We start from the raw sequence: 22,899 nt of genomic DNA on the forward strand, positions 1-22,899 counted from the left end.
GCTGAGTGAAAGGAGGGGTGGAGGGAGGGAGGGATCTCGCCAGCCCCTGAGTGTCGAGCAGGACCCGGGAGCGGGGCTGGAAAGGCAGGAATTCCTTGCGGTGGTGTTCTCCGTGCAGGCGGGGGAGCGGACGCGGCCGGGGGTGCGGGGGTCCTGCGGGGCAGCCGGGAGCTGGGGGGGGAACGGGCGGACGGGGGGGCTTTGCTGGGAGCGATGGTGCAGCAGGTAATTTTACGCCAGGGAAGAAAAAAAGCCAAAAAGGCGAGGGATTTACCGCGGGGGGGGATAGATGTAAGATTTACCATGAGCGACGGTGAACTTAATATTAACTTTGTGGTTCCCAAAACTCTCCTGGGTTGCACGTTTCCAGCGAATATTTTAAATTTTTTTTAATTTTTAAAAATTTTTTTTCGGAGTGCGAACTGCCGCAGCCCGCCCTCCGGCTCCTTTTAAGCGCGTTCGGCCGCTTTCCCGGTGCGATCTCTCTTTTCCCCCCGCTTCAGTCCCCGCAGTTCCCCCCCCGCCCCGTCTGCCGACCCCTTCCCCGGGGTCCCGGTGCCGGGCCGGGGGCGTCTCTGCTCCCCCCGGCGAGGTGGGGACACCCCGCACTGGGAAATACCCTGACATCCCTCCGTACTGCCGGCAGGCGAGGGGAAAAAAACCCTTATTTTTTTCCATAAAGAAGCTGCTCTAGGTATTTTCGGCCATTCCCGCTTAAGCGCAAAGGTTTCCCCATTTTTTTCCAGGATAAAATCCGGGTTCGTATTTTAAACCTTTACTTAAATAGTGCAAATTTAACCCAAGCTGGCTCTCTCTCCAGGTCCAGGGCCGCATCCCTGCCCGCCTTCCCAAGGAAATGCCTCCCGCGGAGACCCCGCCGCAGCGCAGGTAGATGTCCTGTCCCATTGTGTCCTCCCCCACCAAAAAAAAACACCTGGGGCCGCCCCCGCTGGCAGCGGGGTTACAACCCCCCAAAACCGTCTTTTTCTTTATCACACTCGGAGAGAAGAATCTCCCCCGCGCCTTGTTTGCTTTCCCTTGCCCAGTTGATAAAGGTGCATCTTGTCCTCCCCTCATACCTCTTTTAATTTTTATTATTAAAAAATAAAATAAAATAAGGGGGGAGAGGGATGTAGATCCCACGGGGGATGCGCGGCGGGGTGCGGAGCCGCTCGCCGACTCCCCCCTCCCGGCCCCGCCGCCTGGAGCATCGCCTCTAGACAAAAAAAAAAAAATCCTCCTTTTTCGCTGGAAAACCTAACCTTAATCCTCCTTTTTTCTCGCCCAGCGACTCGCAAATACACGCCGAGGAAAGCCCCGAGCAGCCATGGGAAGAAAACGCATGGCATAATCCCCTCTGCTGCGACGAGGGCCTTATCGGTGTTTTATATTTTTTTAATTTGGGATTTTTTATTACTTTTTTTTTATATATATATTTATTTTGCGGGCCATGAAATATGCGCCTTTTGCAAACGAGCTCCGCTCTTTTCCATTTCCATTTGGGCCGATTCCTGCTCAGCCCTTTCCAGGTCGCCCCGCGCGGGGAGCGGGGGGGTGGCGGGGGGGGGGGAGTGTCACAGCGGCGGCGTTATCTGAATTATAGAGATTCACAGAAATTCCAGCTTGGAGCATCGCTGTGGCCCCCTTTCCCCCTTCCAAACCGGCGTGGGGGGTGTGTGTATATATGTCTATGTGTGCGTGTATATATGCGTGTGTGTGCCCCCCCCTCCCCAGTTCCCCCGTTTTCCTCCAGAATTGTCGCCGCTTTGATGATACGATTGGAGGGCATTGATTACAAATTAATTCTCGGACGCGCTCTAAGCCTCTCTATCCTTTATTAGGGACATCTGGGAGTGATTAGGGCCCCGCTCCCTCTCTATCTCGCTGACGTCACATCAGACGGCTCGGAGCCATCCTGCCCCGCGCTTGGGTGTCACCGCGCCGCCGGGGGCCAAGCCCCGGGACCGCCGGGACGCGGGGGACAAGTCCCCCCGGGAGGAGCACCCCCTCGGCAGACAACCCCCCCCCAGGCTCCTCCGGAGCTTACCTCCGGGGCTAGTTATCTATTTGTCTTTTTGGGACTCGGAGAAAGCAGCAGCGGTGCCGCCCCCCTCAACCACCCCCCTCCAACTCCTTTATCTCAGCGCGATTGGCTTTTCCAAAGTGAATCCCCAGCCAGGCACGGCTCCGCAGGGAGAAAAAAGGCGAGGGAAGCGCGGTGGGGACCGGCCACCCCCCCAGCCCCCGCCCGAAGCCGGGGTCGGGGCTACGCGGGGCCGGGGGCTGCGGGAAAACCGCGGGATCCCGCCCCGCCGGGCAGCGCTGCCGGCGAGGGGGGTGGCTTTTGCACCTGCTATTAAATCCTAATGAATCGCCGCTAATTGCGAGCTTGGACTTGGCCGCACAGCCAGCCTGGTAGCCCCGGCTCAGCGGCTTATTCTCACCAACTATTTACTTCGTGATTTTGTACGTTTCGTACCGATTTTATTTTTTTTTTCCTTTTCCCAAGGAGGCAGAAAAATAGTAATTGAATAAATACAACTTGAGCCTCCGCCGGCCGTTGGGCGGCTGACACTTGTCCAGCTGTAGGCTACAATCAGCGCTACTACCAGGAAGGAGGGGGGGGAATGAGAAAGCAGTTGATCCCGTCTCCAGAGGAAAGAGATAACGTTAGACTATTTGTCTGAAAGATTAAATTCTCGGGGTAAAATACGCTTGCCAGGAGGAGAGGAAAAAAAAAAAAAGAAAAAGCCCCGCGTGACCCTAAAAATAGACAAAAAAATACGCTTCCATTTCTTTGTTCCAGCAGAATAAAATAAAATAAACCCCCTAAGATACCGCAACGCTCCGCTGTGTCTCTCTGTAATCTGGAAAGGAAAAGGAACATTTCCTTTCTGAATCAGCGCAGACGGTATGCTCTGCGCCCGGCTTCCCACCACAGCCACCGACCCCGGGGAGGGGGGGAAAGGGGGGGGGGAGAAAAAGGAAAGTAAAAGTAAAGGAAAAAATAATAATAATAAAAAAAAAAAAACCACCAAAACTGGTGAAACAAACCCGAACGGAAAAAATCCCGTGGCTGGGGAGGGCGCTGGGTGGTGAGGGCTCTTGTGCGGGGTTGATGCTGTCCCCCGGCGGGGGGGGAGCGCGGGGTCTGCAGCCCCCCCCGGGCCGCTCGGCGGGGGGAGCGGGGCTGGGGCCAGCAGCGAAGGGACAATGGCGATCGTCGCTGCCCCCTCGCAGGGCCGTGGATTTGCCACCCGTGAGGGCGGTTCGAAGCAGGAACCCGGCCCCGGCGCTGCCCAACGCTCTCTCGAGAGAAAAATGCGAAATTATATGTCAATGTACAGCAGTAGAGCCGTTTTTTCCCGGCCACGTATATCGACCAAACATGTGGGGATAATGGAGAGGACGATTCTCCTATAGGGGTCCCTATTCGCATGCCATATGCGGCCATAGGCTGCAACAGCTGCGTATCACGAACTTTTAAAAAAGATAAATAAATGTAAAAAAAAAAAAAAACCACAACAAAAACCAAAACAAAACAAAACCCAGCAGCTTTCTAAAACTGGCGTAAAAAGACAAGGAAATGTCCTGCCAGAAAATACAGGAGGCGGAAGAGATTAAAAATAATACTATTAATAATAATAGTAATAATAATAATGATGACGATAATATTGGCTCCCTCCCCCCCAGGCCTGGGCAGGTTTGCCCGAAGGAGGACCCCGCAGCCGGGGGGGGGTCCCGGGGACGCGGTGTGTGTGGGGGGGGGAACCGAAGCGCACGGCCCGGCCTTGACCGCCTCCCTCCCTCCGTCCCTCCCTCCCTCCCTCCCAAATCTGGTTTTCATAGAGCCGTGCAGTAATTACCTAAAGCCATAACTGTCTCCCAAATTATTCATTAAAGTCATTCCCGGGAATCCGGCGGCGCTGGCGCTCACATTTACGGCCTTTGCGCCATCCGAGCCGGGACATCGGGGCTGGGGGGTGCGGGGTCGGGGAGGGGAAGGGGATGTCGGGGAGGGGAAGGGGATGTCGGGGAGGGGAAGGGGATGTCGGGGAGCGGGGCGGGGGGGGGGGGGGCTCTCCCATCCCTCCTCTCGCCCCCCGGGGCGGCGGCGGAGGCGGGGGCCCGGGGGCGCGTTGCCCGCCCCCCCCCGGCGGCGGAGCGCGGCGCAGCCCGGCGGCCACCTCGGGAGCGGGGGGTGGGGGGGGGGGAGGAGGGGGTATTTTGGGGAGTTGCGGGAGGATGGTGTCTGTGCCCTGCGGTGCTGTCAGCCGTGACGGATCCCAGGCGCGGCCGCTACTGTACGGCAGATTGAGTTTCTCAGCAGAAAACTCTCTCCCCTCCCTCCCCAGCGTCTTCAAAAACCTTCTCCAGATACTGCGGGTCACTTCGGCTCAAACGGGGAGAGAAAGGGGGGCGAAAAAAAAAGAGGCTTTCCCGCTCCCCCCCTTCCCTCTGCCTTCCTCCCGCCGGATCTCTCCGGGGGGGGAGCACAGTCGGGCCCTTCCCCACTCGGGGGGGGGCTGGGTCGGGCCTCCCCTCTCGCCCCCGTCCCGCTGCGAGCACGCCGCCGAGCAGGGAGCCTGGTCCAGGTAAGCGAGGGGGGGTGGCGAGCGGGGCCGGGGTTGGGGTGGTCCCCGCAGCTCGTCCCCCCCTCCCGCAGTCGGGTCTCGCTGCCTGGCGGGGGCGACCGGGGGTGTGTGGTGGTGGTTGCCCAGAATAGGGCGGAGAGGGGGGTCCTCCTGCCCCAGGGAAGACATGGGGGGGGGGTCGGGGGACGAGGTGGGAGCCCGGAGGGGGGGGACTGAGCGGGGGGGGGTTTGGGGGCTGCCGGGAGCGGGGGGGGGACGGGCCGGTGCGGAGCCATCACCGGCACCGGGCGGAGGTCGGGAGCCCCCCCGTCTTCCCCCCCACCTAGCTTTTCCTCCCCGCCGTAAGAAGCAGGGGGTTTAGCAGCGTGGGGAAACTACCCTTGCCTCCCCTTCGAGACATACAGTGTGTACCGACCCCCCCCCGTCCTTCCCCCGCCACCCCTGGACAATATTCGCCCCCCCGCGCCCCGAGCCGGGATGGGAGGCCGAGGGGCCGGGGGTCTCCCCCTCCGCTCCGGCGGGGATGCTGAAGGGCTGGCGGGGGCCGGGGTCCCCCCCCACCTCCCCGCACATCTCATCTGCCCGCCACCAGCGAGGTCTCCCCGCCGGGGGGATGAACCCCCCCAAAACCTGGGGTGGGGTGGGGGGGCTGCTGCTCCCCGCGGGCCATTCGGCGTGAGAGCCCCGGGGGGGGGGGGGGGTCGGGGTGCCCCCCGCGCCGCGTCCCCCGGCACCGTCCTCTGGGTGGAAACAACCTGATTTCGGTCCTGCCTCTTGGAAAGGGCTCCTGCTCACCCCGCTCTCGGTTTTTCCTTCCCCAGGGGAACTGAAAAGCTTTAACTCAACCGCTCGCCCAGCCCCCTCCCTTCTCGCTCTCTTTTGCTCTCTCCATTTTTTTTCCTTTTAAAAAAAAAAAAAAAAAAAAAAAAAAAAGCTCTTGCCTGTAGCAGAAGTATAATTGTGACCCTGCCTGATCCGCGGAGCCTCCTGTTGGGAGCAGTTAGCTGTGGTTGCATTAGGCCAAGGGACCTCCCAAGTGGCGGTGGCCTGGGTGTCATAGGAAGGGACTCTGCACATTGTCCATTCTTTCCCATCAAAGTCCCAGGCGCCGTGGAGCCAACAGTTTGGTGGAGCAGGAAAATAGTAAACAAGGCTTCCCCCCCCCCCACCCCCGCCCCGCTCCCTTCCCAAGCCCCGGCATCTTCCTGGGACGCAGAAAAAGGCAACAAACTTTTTCATAACTTTAGCTCGACGGTGTGATTTACATTTCCGGCCCCTCTGTCAGAGGGGCAGTAATTTACAGCCTGATAAAAAACACTTTTACAACAGCGGAACATGTTCCAGTGGTGTCTTACTATGAAAAAAAAAAAAAAAAAAAAAGATTTTAAAAAAGGACACACGCAAGACAGAAAAAAAAAAAAAAAAAGTGCGTTTCTCTGCCTTTTTCCACCCTGGCTTTCCGAGGAGACAAATGGGTTGAAATTGCAGCGTAGGCAAAAGAAAACCAAAACACAAAAGAAAAGTAGATTCAACCTGAAGAAAACGGGGAAGAAATCAATCCCGGTCTTGTGTTTATACGGTGTATATTGTATGTCCACGTTTCTCCTATTTGTCCAAGGCTTTCGCTTAATGGATACTTCTGTTTTCCTGCTGTCGGGCCAAATCCTGCTTGTCCTGCCCCGGGGAACGCTTTCATTTGGGCACGGATCTATTGTGTTTAAACAATTTCTTTTCTTCACTAATTCATTTCTTCTCCGGAGTGTAAAATCGAGTAGGTCTGGGAGCGTTTATGAAAGGGGAAGCAACTTTTATTCAGTTCTAATTTCTCTAATCTGATGTGGATTTTTCCAAACACGGGGGTGACGGCGTTACCGCTTTTTGAGGAGCATCCAGTTTGTTCCAGCCAGGCTGCTCCAGCGGGGCAGGGCGGCTCTGGAATCTCATGTACAACATCCCCGTTCCCCGGCAGAGACGATAAACTTTAGTAAATTACAAATATGTGAATTTGGCAAACAGTTACGCATTAACATGATCAAACGATTAAAAAAAAAAAAAAAGGAAAAAAAAAGCGATGGATAAACCACATGTAGCAGTTGCCGCTTTCATGACTTTGGTAATTATTTACACCTGAATCATAGTTTACTCCAGCCACGGTTTCAAAAGTAAACCTTTAAAGAATTTAATTATTTCCAGTTTTCGGCAATAGAGATGAAAAAAAAAAAAAAAAAAAACCAACCAAGGGAAAAACGTAGGTCGGTGCGGGAAGTGCCGTCTCCCGAGCTCTCCGCGCTCCCTCCCGGAGAAGGGGCAGCCCCGGGGGGTGTGTGTGTGTGTCCCCGACACACCGGGGAGCGCACCCTCCTCTGTGCCAGGCCTGGCGGGGGGGTCCTGGGGCTCGCAGGGGCAGAGATGCGTATATCTGTACCTATCTGTATCTATGTGCCTGTGTGTGCGGACGGACTCCCCGGCTCCTTCCTTCGGCTCCGTAATAGCCCTGTTATTTTTACTAAACGATGGGGATGGCTCGACGTGACCCCTCGTCATTTAACCCCATTTTCTATCACCGCACGTGCGCCGGGGTGGGGGGGGGTGGGGGGCGGGATCAGCCGGGACCCCCGGGATGTACGGCGCGGTTTACCTTCTCCTTAGGCGACCCTGGGCACGAAATACTTTCGGTGTTTTATTGCTCCTTCTCCTTAAATCCGCCCCGTCGGGGCCGCCTCGGCGTCCTCCCGCGGCCGCGCAGCATCCGCGTGTGCTCCGCATCGCCGTGGGCAGGGGGAGGGGGTCTGTCGCCCGCTCCCACTCTAGAAGAGCGGTGAGAAGTGATGTTCCCCCCCCCGCCCGCGACGACGGAGATTTATTTATTCCCCGTCTTGGCCGAGGGAAGGGACTGTCCCCCCGCACACACGGAGGCGAGGCGGCACCTAAACTAATCGCGACTCCTTTTCGGGAGGTCAGTCACCGCTTTAGCCGGACTCTTCACTTCTGATCGCCCTAAGAGGTGTCAATACTGTTCTGTTCGCTCCGTCCTTTGCAAACGCCATCGCTCCCGGCTTGCTTATTTTCGAAAATAACAGTGTTTTCGTCCTGCCCAGCCCCAGGAAGGCATACCCTAACCTCAGGTTAAGCGCACAACTGAATAAAAATGGGGCAGCGACAGTCCCCACTGCAGCGTCCCACCAAAAGCGACAAGAAAAAAGAGGCTGAAACGTGATCTTATGGTCATGCACCGTATTCCGACTGAGCCTCAGCTGGAGAAGCAGAGAAAGTGTTTAAAACTTTAACATTCCTCTGGTATTTCTTCTGCACACGTGTGGTTTAAAACAAAGTGGTTATTTTATTTAATTGCCCGTATAGAGAGAGACACACACAGACAGACAGATAGATATAGATATAGATATAGATATAGATACAGATACAGATACAGATATAGATATAGATATAGATATAGATATAGATATCGATATCGATATCGATATCGATATAGATATAGATATAGATATAGATATAGATATAGATATAGATGATATGGGTAGATATAGCTAGCGATATAGATATATAGATGATATAGATGATATATAGATAGCTATAGATACAGATATAGATATAGACAGATGTAGAAATAAATACATAGATGTAGAAATAGATGTAGAAATAGATATAGATACAGATGTAGAGATAGATGTAGAGATAGATATAGATAGGTATAGATGATATAGATACAGATATAAAACTCCCCCCGAAGAGAGCTCTGACACCTGCTGGAAGCCCCAAACCAGGAGATCTCACTGTAAATGCTTCCTGCATTTCTTTTTAATGGTAGACACAATTCTCAGCCGAAATAGCTACAGGGCAGCTTTGCTGAGCAAACGTCCTACGAAAATATCCTCCCGGTTGAATTAATCTTGGGTTGGGACGAAAAAGGTGTGGTTTCGCCCCGTGTTTCCCAAGCCGGACACCTCCGAGCAGACCTCTGGCAACCTTTTCGCTCTTTAATTAAATTCTGTAGAGATTAGTTTGCTGGATTTGCTCGGGTTTATTTTTGCCTGACGAGGAGCGGGAGGAAAAGCCTGGTAGAATTAAAAGGGATTGCGCGGAGGGTCAGGAAAAAAAAAAAAATACGATTTTCTCCTTGGGCGAAACGAAGACCCTTTGGGGGCTCTTTCCGCGGGTTATCCGCATCCACCCGCTGCCCCGACACGCGTGGCCGACCCCGCGGAGCCCCCGCGCATCCCCAGGCCGCCCCCCCGCTGCCGGCAGCGCGGAATCGGGGGGTAGGGGGGGATCGGAGCCCCGTAATGGTTTTCCCTGCAGATGTTGTCCTGGTATTTAAAGGACTAAACCCCAACTTCCAGGCACGCAGCTGGGGTATGTTGTATCCTATCAATTCATAACAAGGAGGCATTCTGGAAAGACTCGTAAGGATATTTATTTTAAAATGTGTGCTGAAAAGATATATGCCGGGGGGAGGGGGGACAGGGTTGGGCGTCTCGAGTTTTGTTTCTGAGCCAAAATGGCACAGTTCGAGTTGTGAACAAATGGTTTCCAGAGAATAGCTCTTTTCTCTTTCTTTTCCCTGAAAAAAAAAAAAAAGTTTGTTTGAAGTTCCCGGAGTTTTAAATGTTAAATAATATTAATACCAAAAAGAATTCTTCGGGACTTCTTGTTTTAATTTTGAAGGGCTGGCATGTGTGGTTCCTTCCTTCCTTCCTTCCTTCCTTCCTTCCTTCCTTCCTTCCTTCCTTCCTTCCTTCCTTCCTTCCTTCCTTCCTTCCTTCCTTCCTTCCTTCCTTCCTTCCTTCCTTCCTTCCTTCCTTTCCTTCCCTCCTTTTCCTCTTTCTTTCTTTTTCTTTTCTTTCTTTCTTTCTTTCTTTCTTTCTTTCTTTCTTTCTTTCTTTCTTTCTTTCTTTCTTTCTTTCTTTCTTTCTTTCTTTCTTTCTTTCTTTCTTTCTTTCTTTCTTTCTTTCTTTCTTTCTTTCTCTCTTTCTCTCTTTCTCTCTTTCTCCCTTTCTCTCTTTCTTTCTCTCTTTCTCCCTTTCTCCCTTTCTCTCTTTCTTTCTCTCTCTTTCTCTCTCTCTTTCTTTCTTTCTCTCTTTCTCTTTTTTCTCTCGTTCTCTCTTATTTCTTCTTTCTTCCTTCCTTCTCTTTCTTCTCTGCTTCTCTGTCTTTCTTGCTTTCTTGCTTTCTTTCTTCTTTCTCTCTTCCTTGCCCCCCACCCACCCATCGTCCCTTTCTTTCTTTTTTTTGGAAACCCCTTTCAAGCGCACTGTGTTCGGGATATTGTTGTTGCGCGTAAAAGAAATAAATAACCCAATAAATAAAGCAGGCTCCTGTTATGACAAGCTCCAAGCCGGAGCAACATTTTTACGAGTTTAAAAGAAAAAAAACAAACAAACCCTTGAGGACAAAGAAAAGAAAGCAAAAGGCTGGAAGAGCAGAAGGGCTGTCCGTGCCGCAGGACACCCCGGGAGGGACGGGGGACTTGCGGGAGCAGGAGCGGGCTCGCCACCGGCCAGCCTCCGGTAGCCCCGGGAGTGGGCAGCTGGCCCGGCACTGCCTTTCCCTCCCCGCTTCCCTTCACCGCTCCAGCCCGTGAAAACCATCCCGAAAAGAGCCCCGGGGGTGCTGGCGGCGGCCCGGCCCCGGGAGGGAGCCTGGCCCCGGGGGTGCTGCTGCCCGCCCGCCCCCTCGGTGGTGCCGGGGCCCGGCTCTGCCGGGAGCCCCCGTTACCCCGGGCCAGCATCTCCCACCCTGCGGCCAGCATCCACCGTCCCGGGGGCCTGGTGGGGGGGGATTAGCCAGGAATCCCTTCGGTGGAAGGGAGGCTTTTTTTCTTCCTTCCCCGCCGCCCCCCTTTTATTTTTATTTTTTTTTTTTTATTTCTCTTCTCATTTTAAGCTGTTAACTCCCGTTTATGATGGAAATGTTACCCCGCGCGTTCCGCTCCGTTCTGGCTGCCGTCGGCCGGCCTGGCTTTAATCAGCGGGGAAAAACGCTCGCCGCAAATGTAGCTATTGTTGGGCTGGAGGAGGCGAGCGGGGGGGACGGGACGGGACGGGACGGGACGGGAGGCCGCGGGTGACAGTGACGGTGGGACCCGCCACCCCTCTCCCGCTCCTCTGTCCCCGACCTGCTGCGGGGGAGCCGGGGCCACGTTATCTCGGGGGCATAACGCTGATAAACGGGCTCATATGTTGGACATTCCCCTTCCCTGTTTTATGGGGTCTCGCCGGTGGTGCTTAATGGGCTGGGTCACCGGGACTGATGCTGGCGAGGTTATTAGGATTAAGTAACCTAATGAATCGCATGGCCATTAGCGGGCTTTGAAAGAAAGTAGTTTTCCCTGTAACCTGGTCTTCTGCCTCTTAACACGGGCAATTATTTTTAACTGTCCCTCAATCACGGGGCGCAGGGGGGGGGGGCTTTTTTTCTTTTTATTCCTTTCTTATTTGTTTCGACCCTCTCTCTGATGCTCAGAAATGGATTTATTCACAGGAGGAGCCTGTCTTTTTTTACCTCGGGGTTCCTCGGGCCAGCCGGACACCGTGGCTGCCCACCGCCCCCCCCCCTCACCCCCGGCCCGGCCGATGGAGCGCAGCAGCCGCCGGTGCCGGTGCCTTCCCCCGTTCCCCCGCCGCCGGCCACCGGCACGGCTCCAGGAGGATTTCTGATTTCTTGTTGTATTTTTCCCCAGCGGAATTTTTTTCTCTTTCTGCCTTTTGCCCAAGCCAGGTAAGTGATGCGACGCTCGGTTCCCTCCCCAGGGGCTCGCCCTTTCCCGGCCCCCCCGTCCCGCACCCCGGTACCGACCCCGGGTACCGACAGCGGGCCGGGGGCGGGGGGGGTCTGCCTGCCGCCTGCGCGCTCTCCCGGCTTGGAGAGGTTGGCAGGAGCGAGCTCTTGCGCCATCCACCGTCTTCTCCGGCGGGGAGAAACCAAAACTATTTATTTTTCTTTTTTTTTTTTTTTTCTCCTTTATTTTCCTCTCTCTTATTTTTTTCCCCTCCCACCCCCCCCTTTTTTTTTTCTTTTTGTCCCTGGGATTTAACATTACTCCACGAAGGATTTTTGGTTTTTTTTTTTTTTTTTTGCAACCCCGGTTCTTTTGCGCCCCGCCCCCCCCCCCCCGTAGGGTCAAGGCAGCGTCTGACCGCGGGCACAGGTTACAGACCCTGGTGCCCCCCCCGGTGCCAGCGGTGAGAATCTCTGCTTTGATGAGAACAAGCGTTACCGGCTGATTAAATTCCATCACATAGGAAATACTTGCCCCCTCTTCATTTTTCGGACCGTTCACACTCAAAAAAAAAAAAAAAAAACCAAACCCAAAAAACCCCACAAAAAAGGCGCAAACCCTCCCAAAGCCCCGAAGCGGGGGTATTGGGGACAAAAAGCCGGGAAGAAGGGAGGGGGGGAGAGGAGGGGGTGCCGGCGGGGGACGGGGGAGCGGCGCAAGGTGTCGGTGCGGAGGGGAGGAGGGCTCCATCCCGCCGCCCTTGGAAAGCCTCCACTTTCCCACAGCTTTTTCAATCCCCAACACTTTTCACACCCTGTTAGGATTTAGCGCCGCCGAAACCGCTAAAACGCTCCCATGGCTGGAGGTAGGGCCCGGCGGGGGTTGCGCCCACCACCCCCAGCCCCCCCCCCCGCGGAAAGGGCTCGCTTCCCTGCGGGAAATTCCTCGGATGCTTGGTGCTCCGGCTGGGCCGTCGGGCCTGCTCGCTTCGGAGGGCAGGGAAGGGAAGGATTCCCGGGATAGCTGCTGGGAATGAGCTGGGGGAGCCTCTCCTTGGGGAATGGGACCGGGCGGGGGGGGTGGGCGACAACCGCAGGGAAGAGCCGGTCGGGCGAGCGTTTCCCTTTTTTTTTTTTTTTTTTTTTTTTTTTTTCTTTTCCCCCACGAAAATAATCTCTGGGAAATTCCAGGTGACGTTTCTTGTCCCTCCTTTCCAAACCTGCCAGCACCGTCCCCAGCAAACCCTCCCGACGGGGCTCTGCCCAGGACCGCCCGCCTCCGAGAGGCACAACCACCCCCCCCCCCCCGCGGAAGGCCTGATGCTGCGGTGTCCGACGGCCGAGGCCGGCCGTGCCCAGCCCTGGGGGCCGTGGGACCTGCAGGTTGGCATTCAGAGCCTCAAGGGGTTTGTTCGGCGGGTTTGCCGCCCCCCCACAAAAAAACCCCAAGGGACTCGTCCCCGGGGCAAAGCGAGCGCATCTCCGGAGCGCATCCCTGCGGCGCTTCCCCCCCGCCCTCCAGGCGCGGGGAGGGACCCTCTCTCCCTGCACCCCTCGGCTCTCCCGCAGCCCTTCTCTTGCACTAGAAGGCCGAAACACGGCGGGGTGGGCACTAGTTGTGCGGGCTGCACCTTTGGGTGCTCCTCCCCCCCCCCCCCCCCGCAGCGAGCGCCTCAGCATCCCTCAGCTCCGCCTTTGCTCTCTTTAAACCTGTTCAAACCCTCCAAAACCTTGCGGCGGGAGAGGGAAATCCGTCAGGAATATATGCACTTGGCGGGACACTTTTATTGCCCTGATTTGTTTTTTTTCCCCATCCCCGTCGGGAAATGCTGCGGTGGGTGCCCCGCACGGGGGCGAGGGGGGACCGCGGATGGGGCTGCGGGGAGAGGCTGGATCCCAGCGGACACCCCGGGGACACTGAGATGTCCCCGTCTGCCCTGTCCCTGTCCCTGCCCGAGGCACACACAGCCCCCCCCCCCACCACCCCGCCCCGGGTCACATCCCACGGGCTGTGCTCGGCAAGTGACACGGGGGTGACTCTGGGCAAGACCGGGGAGGGGGACACTTCGGTCGTGTCTGGGCACGAACATATCGACAGGGTCCTCAGCAGGACCCTAGAGCCTGTCCGAGCGGAGGGACCTGCGGCGGGGGTGCTACATAAACCAGGGACATGTGCCCACTGCTCAGGTGTGACTACAGAGGGTCCCTTCTCCCACCCTGCTGCCGGCTGGAGCCCCGAGGGGGGTGTAAACTGCACCCTGCCCCACACGGAGCGCATTTCAGCTTGGTGATACCAGTGATTCATATAGCGTATAGGCTCTGAAGCCCAGAGCTAGGAGGATCCTCGGGAAAAGGATGCTCTCGCCAGGTGAGGGTGAGACATGGGGACCCGAGCATCAGAAGGCTCCGCGGCAGCGGCCATCGCAGCCAAGGTGGCCCTTGAGAGATTCCCTTCCCTTCCCTTCCCTTCCCTTCCCTTCCCTTCCCTTCCCTTCCCTTCCCTTCCCTTCCCTTCCCTTCCCTTCCCTTCCCTTCCCTTCCCTTCCCTTCCCGGGAAACAGGGGGTTTTTGGGTGCGCTGCCGCCCGTACCGCGCTGCCCGAGGGGATGCTCGGTTTACAGCCGAATATCGCGCCCTCCCCGCAGGTCTGGGAGCAGCAGCGGGGGGAGCACACACACACCCCCACACACCCTCACTCCTTTTCCACCCCTCCGACCCGGTGCTTCCGCGGGCGGCGGAGCGGCGCGGCTGCTCCCGCGGATGCGCGGCGGGTCCGCGGGGCTCAGCGCGGCGCGCACAGCCCCCGGGGGTAAATATCTATAGGTCTGTGTGTATAAATGCGTGCAACACGGGCCGTTAGTGTATGTGAAATTAATACAATCGATTATATACCTATTATATTATTCTACGCATTACGTTGTTACGCGGCGGCGCCGGGGAACGGGCGGGCTTTGGCCGCCGCCGCGGGGGGACGGGAGCGCCCTGTCCGACAGCGCGGTGCCACCGACGGCTCTTCCCCGCGGGAACCGGCCCGATGGATCAGGGGAGGCAAGGGGCGCCCCGACCTACGGACAGCTCTTGACCGTCCCCAGCCGCCACCGCCCCCTCCACCCCCGCAAAAAAAAAAAAAAAAGAAAAAAAAAGAAAAAAAAACTGAGCGGGAGATGGCTGCGGGCAGCGAGCGGTGGGGACGGCGCAGCCCCTCTCGCAGCTCTGGCTGCTTTTCCTTCCTGCTTCTTTTCGCAAATCTCTCCCCGGTGCTTCAAGCCGGGCGATGCCAGCCCCAAACTGCCCTTGGCGACACTGGCGTGGCACGGAGCAGGGCTTTCGGACACCTCCTCGGGAAAGAACAGGCATTGCCCCCTTTTTTTTCGTCGTTTTTTGCTCCTGTAACCGCAGCTGCGGGGTACAAAAGACATGAATAAACGCATCCATCGATCTCTCCTTTAATAATCTCCTCCCAAGTCACCGCGTAACATTCCAGCGATTTCAAACCTGAATCCGTCACTTTGCTAAAAGAAAAAAGAAAGAAAAAAACCCCACCGCTATTAATAACAGCAGAAAAGAAAGGAAGAAAAAGGAAGAGAAAAAAGGAAAAAAGAGAAATAATAGAAAAACGAAGAGAAAAGAGGAGAAGGGGAGAAAAGCAAAGAAGACAAAAGCAAAGCAAAGCAAAGAAAGGCAAAGAAAAGAAAAGGAGATAAAAGAAAAGAAAAGAAAAGAGAAGAAAAGAGAAGAGAAGAGAAGAGAAGAGAAGAGAAGAGAAGAGAAGAGAAGAGAAGAAAAGAGAAGAAAAGAGAAGAGAAGAGAAGAGAAGAGAAGAGAAGAAAAGAAAAGAAAAGAAAAGAGAAGAAAAGAAAAGAAAAGAGAAGAAAAGAAAAGAAAAGAGAAGAAAAGAGAAGAGAAGAGAAGAAAAGAGAAGAAAAGAAAAGAGAAGAAAATAAAATAAAATAAAATAAAAGAAAAGAAAAGAAAAGAAAAGAAAAGAAAAGAAAAGAAAAGAAAAGAAAAGAAAAGAGAAGAGAAGAGAAGAGAAGAAAAGAAAAGAGAAGAAAAGAAAAGAAAAGAAAAGAAAAGAAAAGAAAAGAAAAGAAAAGAAAAGAAAAGAAAAGAAAAGAAAAGAAAAGAAAAGAAAAGAAAAGAAAAGAAAAGAAAAAAGAAAAGAAGAAAAGAAAGAGCGCTAAGCTGCCAGCGTTTCGGTCATGTCGGTGGGCGGCGGAGCGGGAGCGGCGCAGCGCGGGGCAGAGGAAGCCGCCGAGCCCCTGAGCCGCGGAGCCGCGGGCTCCCAGCCGGGATGGGGCGGGTTGAGCCCTCTCCCCTCCCGCGGGAGCAGGGGGGGCATTGCCTTCCAGTGCAGGTACACGGCCAGGCCGGCTCCCTGCAGGAGCGGAAAAAATAATAAAAAAATATTACAAAGAAAATAAATTTTAAAAAGAAAAAAAGAATAAAGGAAAAAAAAAAAAAGAAAAGAAAAAAGAGGAAGAGGAAAAAAAGGAAAAAGAAAAGAGAAAAAAGGAAAAAGAAAAAACAAAATATGAAAAAAAGAAAAAAGGAAAATAAAAAAGAAAAAAGGAAAAATAAAAAAGAACATATGAAAAAAGAAAAGAAAAAGGGAAAAGGAAAAATGAAAAAGGAAAAGGCAAGAAAGAAAAAGAAAAAAGGAAAAGAATGAAGAAAAAATAAAAAGAGAAAAAAGGAAAAAGAAAAAAACAAAAAACAAAAAAGAAAAAAGAAAAAAAAAGAAAAAAGAAAAAAGAAAAAAGAAAAAAGAAAAAAGGAAAAAGAAAGAGAGTGAGAAAAAGTGTAAGAGGGTAAGGATAAAAAAAAGAAAAGGAAAAATACGGGTTTAAAAAAAGGCTAAAACTGTCATGTGCAATTGGGGCTGCAGGAGCAGCACGGGGGCTGGGGCCAGATCCTCACCCAGGACAGACGGGGCCATCCCCGCACACCGAGCTGTGCCGCCTGGGGCTGGCACCGTCTGTCCCGGGGTGAGGATCCGGCCTCACGCCTTCCCACGAACCAAACCCGACATCAAAGGGCACGCGATAGGCAATGTGGAGCGCACATGGGAGGCTCGCAAAGCCTTTTCTGTCAAAACGTGTTTCCTGGCGTTTTCTTGCCCGTCCAGACCTACCCCCCGGCACCCTGGCAGCGGCGCGGAGGAGCGTCGGGGACCTGTGGACCTCTAGAGACGGGCTGTGCGTACGTACAGCGCCCATACAGCTCCGCCGAGCGAGCCCGGGGAGCTGCCGGTTTCCTTGCTGCCTCCCTGGGACGCAGTGGCTTGCGGCAAGTTAATAGCCATTGTCATCCAGGGGTGTTTTTAATTATCTTTTTGGGCCTCTTGCAGACTTAACTCGTCTCCTGCCACTTCGGCTGCACGAGCTGGGCATCAGCCCGACTTCCGCTTTCAAACTCTGCCCTCGCAATCAGCATCTCACCTGCTCCGCACCCACCCCACCGGCCAAGCCCTGGCTCAGCCCAACACGGCCGCCCGTCTCCAGCTCAAGCCCAAGGGCTTGACGGTTGTCCCTCTGCCCCTCCCCGGCCACTGCGTGTGGCCCCCCCAGGATCCACCAGGGTCTGGAGGCACGGCGGGGTCCGAGATGGGCTGCAATGGGAAATGGAGGAGGACTTTAAGGCTCTGGACTGGTGGGGAGCAGAGGGGCGATGGGAGGCGAAATTAAGACCGGTATTCAGGAAAAGAGTCTTAGAAACGTTGTAGGTAATGATTTAAATAAAGTTGCAATTTAGGACGCAACTGGGAATTTGTAGCACGTTTTAATGATGATTTGCTTCTATAGTTTTTTAGAGTGGTTTTTTTCCATTCATTCACACCGTGATGTTTTGGGAGGCTAAAAAAAAGAGCAATCCGTGCGCGTGCATCAGTCAATGTACTGCCGTACGCCACAATAAATGCCGCGTATTTACGTGTGTACTCATTTAGAATCACAGAATGTGTCGGGTTGGAAGGGACCTTTAAAGGTCACCTAGTCCAGCCCCCCTGCAGTCAGCAGGGACAACTTCTCATTGCTGTAACAAATGTAGAGAAAAACTTCACGTTTTTGCAGAGATTCCAAGACACAGCGTATAGAAAGAGTCGCCGCAACGCCTCATACCTAGGAACACACCGCACCTGGGAAGCTCCTATTGCTTAACTGGGACACGAATCCAGCTGGCAAACACCCCAACGCTGGGGATGAGCTGGAAATCGGGTGTTTAAACGCAGAGTGGCTTTTCCATACCGTCCTGCCTTTGCCAAGTGACTGCCCGGGCGCCGGGGAAGCCTCGGAGATGCCTGAATTTTCTGCTACGCTGATGCCCCGGGTCCTTTTGCTCCGGACAGGGCCGAGTGCGTCTCTCGCACCTCATCCCACCTGGATCCGCAGGCATGGTGTTCATTCCTGCTGCCCGCAGGAGCTGGCTCTGGCACCCCACGGACGGGTTCTGCGGTGGCACTGGGGAAAGGACGGCGGTGACACAGTGCTGTCACCCCCCCCTTGGCAAAGTGAGCCAGGTCCGGCTCCTTCCTCCACATTAGGGAATTATCTCCCATCACTGCAGCGCGTCGCTTACAGAATATCAGGACAGGGGGAAGAAATTGCCCTCTTTCCTCTGAAGCTGCGTTAATCTGCGTGACACAATTAACGATTCCGTCCCTCTTCCCTCCTCCCTTGCCCGTGCCGACACGGGAACAGTTCCTACCCGGACACCAGCGTACTATTAGAGGGTGGGAAGCAGAAGTTTCACCTCCCCGAGGAACTGAAATGAGGTCCCCAGAGCCTTGGTGAACATCCTATTAACCGTCAGGCCAGTGATATATTTTTCTATAAAAAATAATGGTTTTTTTCAGTTTCTGAGCGAAAATATTTATTCTCCACCCCGGCAATGCAGGAAAGGACTAGAAGCCGTCGGGCTGGGCAGCCAGGTCCCTGGCGGACCTCAGTAAGTGCTGAGCTGCTTGTGGGGAATGACAGGAGATTTCGTTCCCTTGGGAAAAAGGGTGGGAGGTTTTTTAAGCCTCTGACAGGGATGTCTGTCCCGAAGCAGTCAGAGACGGGGCTTTGGGAAAGCTCCAAACCAGACTGCGCTGTGGAGGATGTGTGAAGCGGTGATGGGCCGTTAGACACTGGGTACAGGCAGTGAGTAGCTGTGCTGGAAAGCACCGAGTGTGTGTCCTCAGAGGCACCAGCACAAGGTGCCGCCCACGTGGGACATCGCTGGCGTGAGCTAACTGCGGCTCAGAGCTCACTTCGCCCTTAGCACCTGGAAAACAAAGTCCTTGAAGTCAACCTGACCTCACGCACAGCCTCTGGGGAGCCGGGCTGAACCCACCACAGGTGAGGGACCTTCCCACGTTAATCTGCGTTGCTCGGTGTAAAAGAACCCGGAGACCCGGAGCCACGCACTGAGGAGTTGCTGAGGCTGCTTCAGCAAGGAGTGGAGCACAGGGTCCAAAAAAGCCCAACTTCTGAGAGATCCGAGCCAAGTCTTCCCTCTGCACATGTCAATACAACGCGTCAAAGACATTTAGTGCCCTAAATATTTTAAGAGCCCAGGGACGGTGCTGAAATGGGACAACTCGCTCCGTAGGCCGGCAGTCAAACCGACGTTTCCTAGGATCGACACGGCTGATCAATAGGGGGGTTTGGGGGAGGTACAATTCCTGGTAAAAAAAGGGAAGTGTGGAAATATGGTTCGTGCGCCCAAGGCCTTAATCTCTCCTTACCCCGCCCCCGTAAAATTAACCACATAATTTGTAATCGTTCATAACAGTTGGAATTGCCTTGACTTTTAAAAGACTTTTCTCATTAGGCAACTCTTTATTCCTTGTAAAGCATATTATTGATCTTAATATGCAGAAAATGCCATAGCTGGCAACTCAGAATGTCTGTGCCATTTTTGCTAAACAATGAGAATTGATGAGGTTTGGCAGGACATTAAAATATTTAACATTATAGCTTTGAGAAGGCTTTTATGTGTCTGTACTAATAGGAAAATCTTTTAAGAGGAAAAACGTTTTTCTCTGCTCTACTAAAATCTCCAGTGAGGGCTGATTGTGTTTGCATTAAACCCTATGGGAGGTCAGTTATTGACTTCAAAGTCAATTCCAAGAGGAATTCCAGTTTGGGAAATTATGACTAGGAAAATATCTCGGCCTTTTAGTCACATGACTAGTGCCATTTAAACGATCATTTCGTTACACACCCTGACGCTTTGGAAAGTGTCTGGGGCCGGGACGTTTGTCTTTGCCCAGAGGAGTTGCACATTAGCAGCTTGAACGCGATGGAGATGCCAACTCCTACGCCATCACGTCAGCTGAAGGTGGACCAGCTGCCGCTCCCAGGGGAGCCGCAGGCCCGTGGCACGTCCCTCTAAGACTCTACCTTTGAGATACCTTTTTATCGTTAATTTTACTCCCAGATCTCTGTTCTCACTCTCCAAACCCGACTGGCAGGGCTGAGCGCTGGTACCCTGGATGATTCTCTGCCTTTACAGCGTTGTGTCTAGGGCGCAGAGCTCGGGGGGAGGCAGGGAGGGTGTTCAAAAACCAGCCCATGGCTACGTTGAGCATTACAAGACCTTCTCTAGGCTCCCCTGCTGTGGCAGGGGGTTTGGACTAGATGATCTCCAGAGGTCCCGTCCAACCCTACGGCTGTGTAATTCTGTGATTCTGAGAAACAGGCAGCTGTGACAGGGAAAGCTTATCAGCCTCAGTCCCTCGACTCAGCAAAGGAGTATTTGCCATCTGATTTGCCGCATCCTGGTCCAAGGCGAGCTGCTTAAAGCAAAATGGGGCCATCGTCACCTGAGGATGCAAGAGCATCTCCAGGGAGCCTGAGCGCTGCCTCGGGCCGGTGCCTCCTCTGACCAGGTGTCTTTGCTCTTGAGATGAAGGAGGAAAACTCTTTAGGCTAACGAGGCGGCCTAAAAGAAGGTTGTGATGAAAAGGAGATAGTAAAGTTCAAGCCTATCATCATCTTTCGGTACCGAGCTCATGTGAGGGCACTCTATCCTCCAGGCACCTGGAGCACAAAGGACCTTCTTGCCTGCATTTCTCTTCAAAGCCCTAAGGGCAGAGCTCAGGGGCCCGTTGAGGCCTCTTGGATCTTCTGTAACATTAAACAACGGCTGATACACTTCATTTTAGCCATGTAGCTCACTCCCAAGTTTTTCCAAGCTGGACAATTTAATTATGAGCATTAGGTTATTGGTGAAGACCAAATTTGCTTTATCGTTTGCAGCCTTCCCTTTACCCCCAGAAGGGCAGCACCTCTTATAAATGCCAGCGGGACCAGAACAAAATGTAACATGGGTATCCTGTAATCATATTTATTCCTGTACACAACAAGCTCAAACGCTGGGGTCTTTTAATAGCTTTTTCCATATTGGAGTCTTTGTTTGGATGTGGTTTTCCTGATGTATCCTAGTAACATATTTAGTTAATTTATATTGTGTGTATGTGTAGACAGATATACACACATCCATATGTATGCACACACATAGTCCTCATTAAGTAAGTGTTAAACCTCCCACAGCAGAGTTGGGTTCGGAGGGCGATGGGGCTGAAGAGGGGACGTCTGTTCCCTCTGCAGAGGGGCATGGCAGAGACCGCTCTGGGGGGCACACGCAGCCCCCCCGCCCCGGGGGTGAAGGTTCCTCTGACCTGGGTGTCCCAGGCAGGGCTGGAATCCCTCCTCCTCCCTTCGAGGAGGGCCCCGGAGATGCCGGGAGGGCTGGAGCCCCTCTGCTGTGAGGACAGGCTGAGAGAGCTGGGGGGGCTCAGCCTGGAGAAGAGAAGGCTCCGGGGAGACCTTCCAGCCCCTTCCAGTCCCTCAAGGGGCTCCAGGAAAGCTGGGGAGGGACTCTGGAGCAGGGAGGGGAGCCGTGGGACGAGGGGGAAGGGTTTTACACTGACAGAGGGGAGACTGAGATGAGATGTGAGGCAGAAATTCTTGGCTGTGAGGGCGGTGAGCCCCTGGCCCAGGGTGCCCAGAGAAGCTGTGGCTGCCCCATCCCTGGAGGGGTTCAAGGCCAGGTTGGACGGGGCTTGGAGCAACCTGGGCTGGTGGGAGGTGTCCCTGCCCAGGGCAGGGGGTGCCACTGGGGGGGCTTTAAGGTCCCTTCCCACCCAAACCGGTCTATGATTCTCACTGGGAGCAAAGTGCCACACTCAGGATCCCTCTGGAGCAGGTGGGCTCGTCATCCCCCCATCCCTCACTTGCATGAGCCTGGAGCACTTGGCCAGTCCCTTGGTAGCAGAGGGACCTACATTGGGGGTGTGAGGACTCGATCCTTAAGTTGTTAGTGTATTTTGGCTGGCTGTTGCAAGACAAGCTCCAAACCCAGGAACATTCAGCGGATGATGAAGGAAGGAGTGGTTCCACATATTGCACAGTAAAACACAAATATAACCACCTTGTCTCTTGAAGGACTCAGTCCTGGCTGTGTCTGTCTCTATTAAAACAAGCCAGAGCTGGCTCCAGGGCTACAATACGCACTCTTGGAAAAGCCACACACTCCTTACCCTCTTTTTTTTTTTTTTTTCCCCAGGCCTGCAAGTGGATCGAAGGAGCCCTGCGCCGTCGGATTTACTCTACAGCAAAACTCCCGTCCAGGAGGATTCTGCAGACCCAAGGGCTGCAGGGTCAGGCCCGGGAGCTGAGGAGAGGACGTGAATAATTTCCTTCATAGCTGGTTCAGAAAAAGCCAGCTGCTTTCTCCAGCCGTGCCAAAACTAAGAGGAGATGGTCTGAGGTTAAGAAACACGTGGGATAATTTTCATACCAAATGTGAAAAACGAGAAATTGCTTTAACATATAGGAGCTCGCCATAAAAATGCGATACGTGTTCCCTTCCAGCTTTAAAAGGAGACTTTATAAACTCTACCGTCTTTGATTTGTTAAGGCAACTTCATGTTTCTTTTTTTAATTCATAAGTTTGTGAGAAAACATAATGAAACCCTTGATGTTTTTATGATGTCGATTAGCGCTTCATTGTATAAGTATTTGGTTATTGAAACATGCACTAAATATTGAGCTGTAAAGTCTGTTGCGACTTATTAATATCTTTTGGAATTAATAGAAAAAATGACAAGATTGCAAAAATGGTATTAATTTTTATTTCGTTTCATTTAATAAAAAACTCACTTGCCTGCACAGTCCTTTGCTTTATTTTCTCACTTATCGTGTATATATTTGAAGAAAAATGTCTGTTGCATATCATCTACCTAACACTAAAAACTGATGCTGTTATTAATAAGTTACTGAGAAAAATAAACCAGTTTGCACTTTGATTTCTATCACTCCTGGTGAGTGATTCTTCTGGAATAAACATAGCTCTAACACATGTAAACAACACAGGAAATTAATAACTAAATTCTTTGGATTTATTTCAGACGCCGCATACTTTATGTAAATATATGTGGCTTTCAATTTCAACGATTTTCCAGTAAGTAATAAACTTTGCTCATTAACCTCCTCTTAAAGTAAACATTTATTACTTTATAAGTGTTATTTCAACTAAATCAAGTGGATGTTCTTGGTAAATTAATGCAACAGATCTGTTG

The 22,899-nt window shown here is 53.2% G+C and overlaps 2 long non-coding RNA genes across 2 annotated transcripts; both read left to right on the forward strand.

Moving 5' to 3' along the window:
* The first annotated feature begins 72 nt into the window (after positions 1-72).
* On the forward strand, positions 73-2,841 carry LOC141743672 (uncharacterized). The gene is made up of 3 exons (XR_012587146.1): positions 73-142; positions 821-888; positions 1,842-2,841. It is a non-coding gene; the product is annotated as an uncharacterized LOC141743672 (long non-coding RNA).
* Positions 2,842-4,221: 1,380 nt separating this feature from the next.
* Positions 4,222-22,489, forward strand: LOC141743674 (uncharacterized). The gene is made up of 2 exons (XR_012587148.1): positions 4,222-4,595; positions 21,885-22,489. It is a non-coding gene; the product is annotated as an uncharacterized LOC141743674 (long non-coding RNA).
* Positions 22,490-22,899: the final 410 nt, after the last annotated feature.

This window comes from Larus michahellis, chromosome 5, assembly GCF_964199755.1.
Source record: "Larus michahellis chromosome 5, bLarMic1.1, whole genome shotgun sequence".
NCBI lineage: Eukaryota > Metazoa > Chordata > Aves > Charadriiformes > Laridae > Larus > Larus michahellis.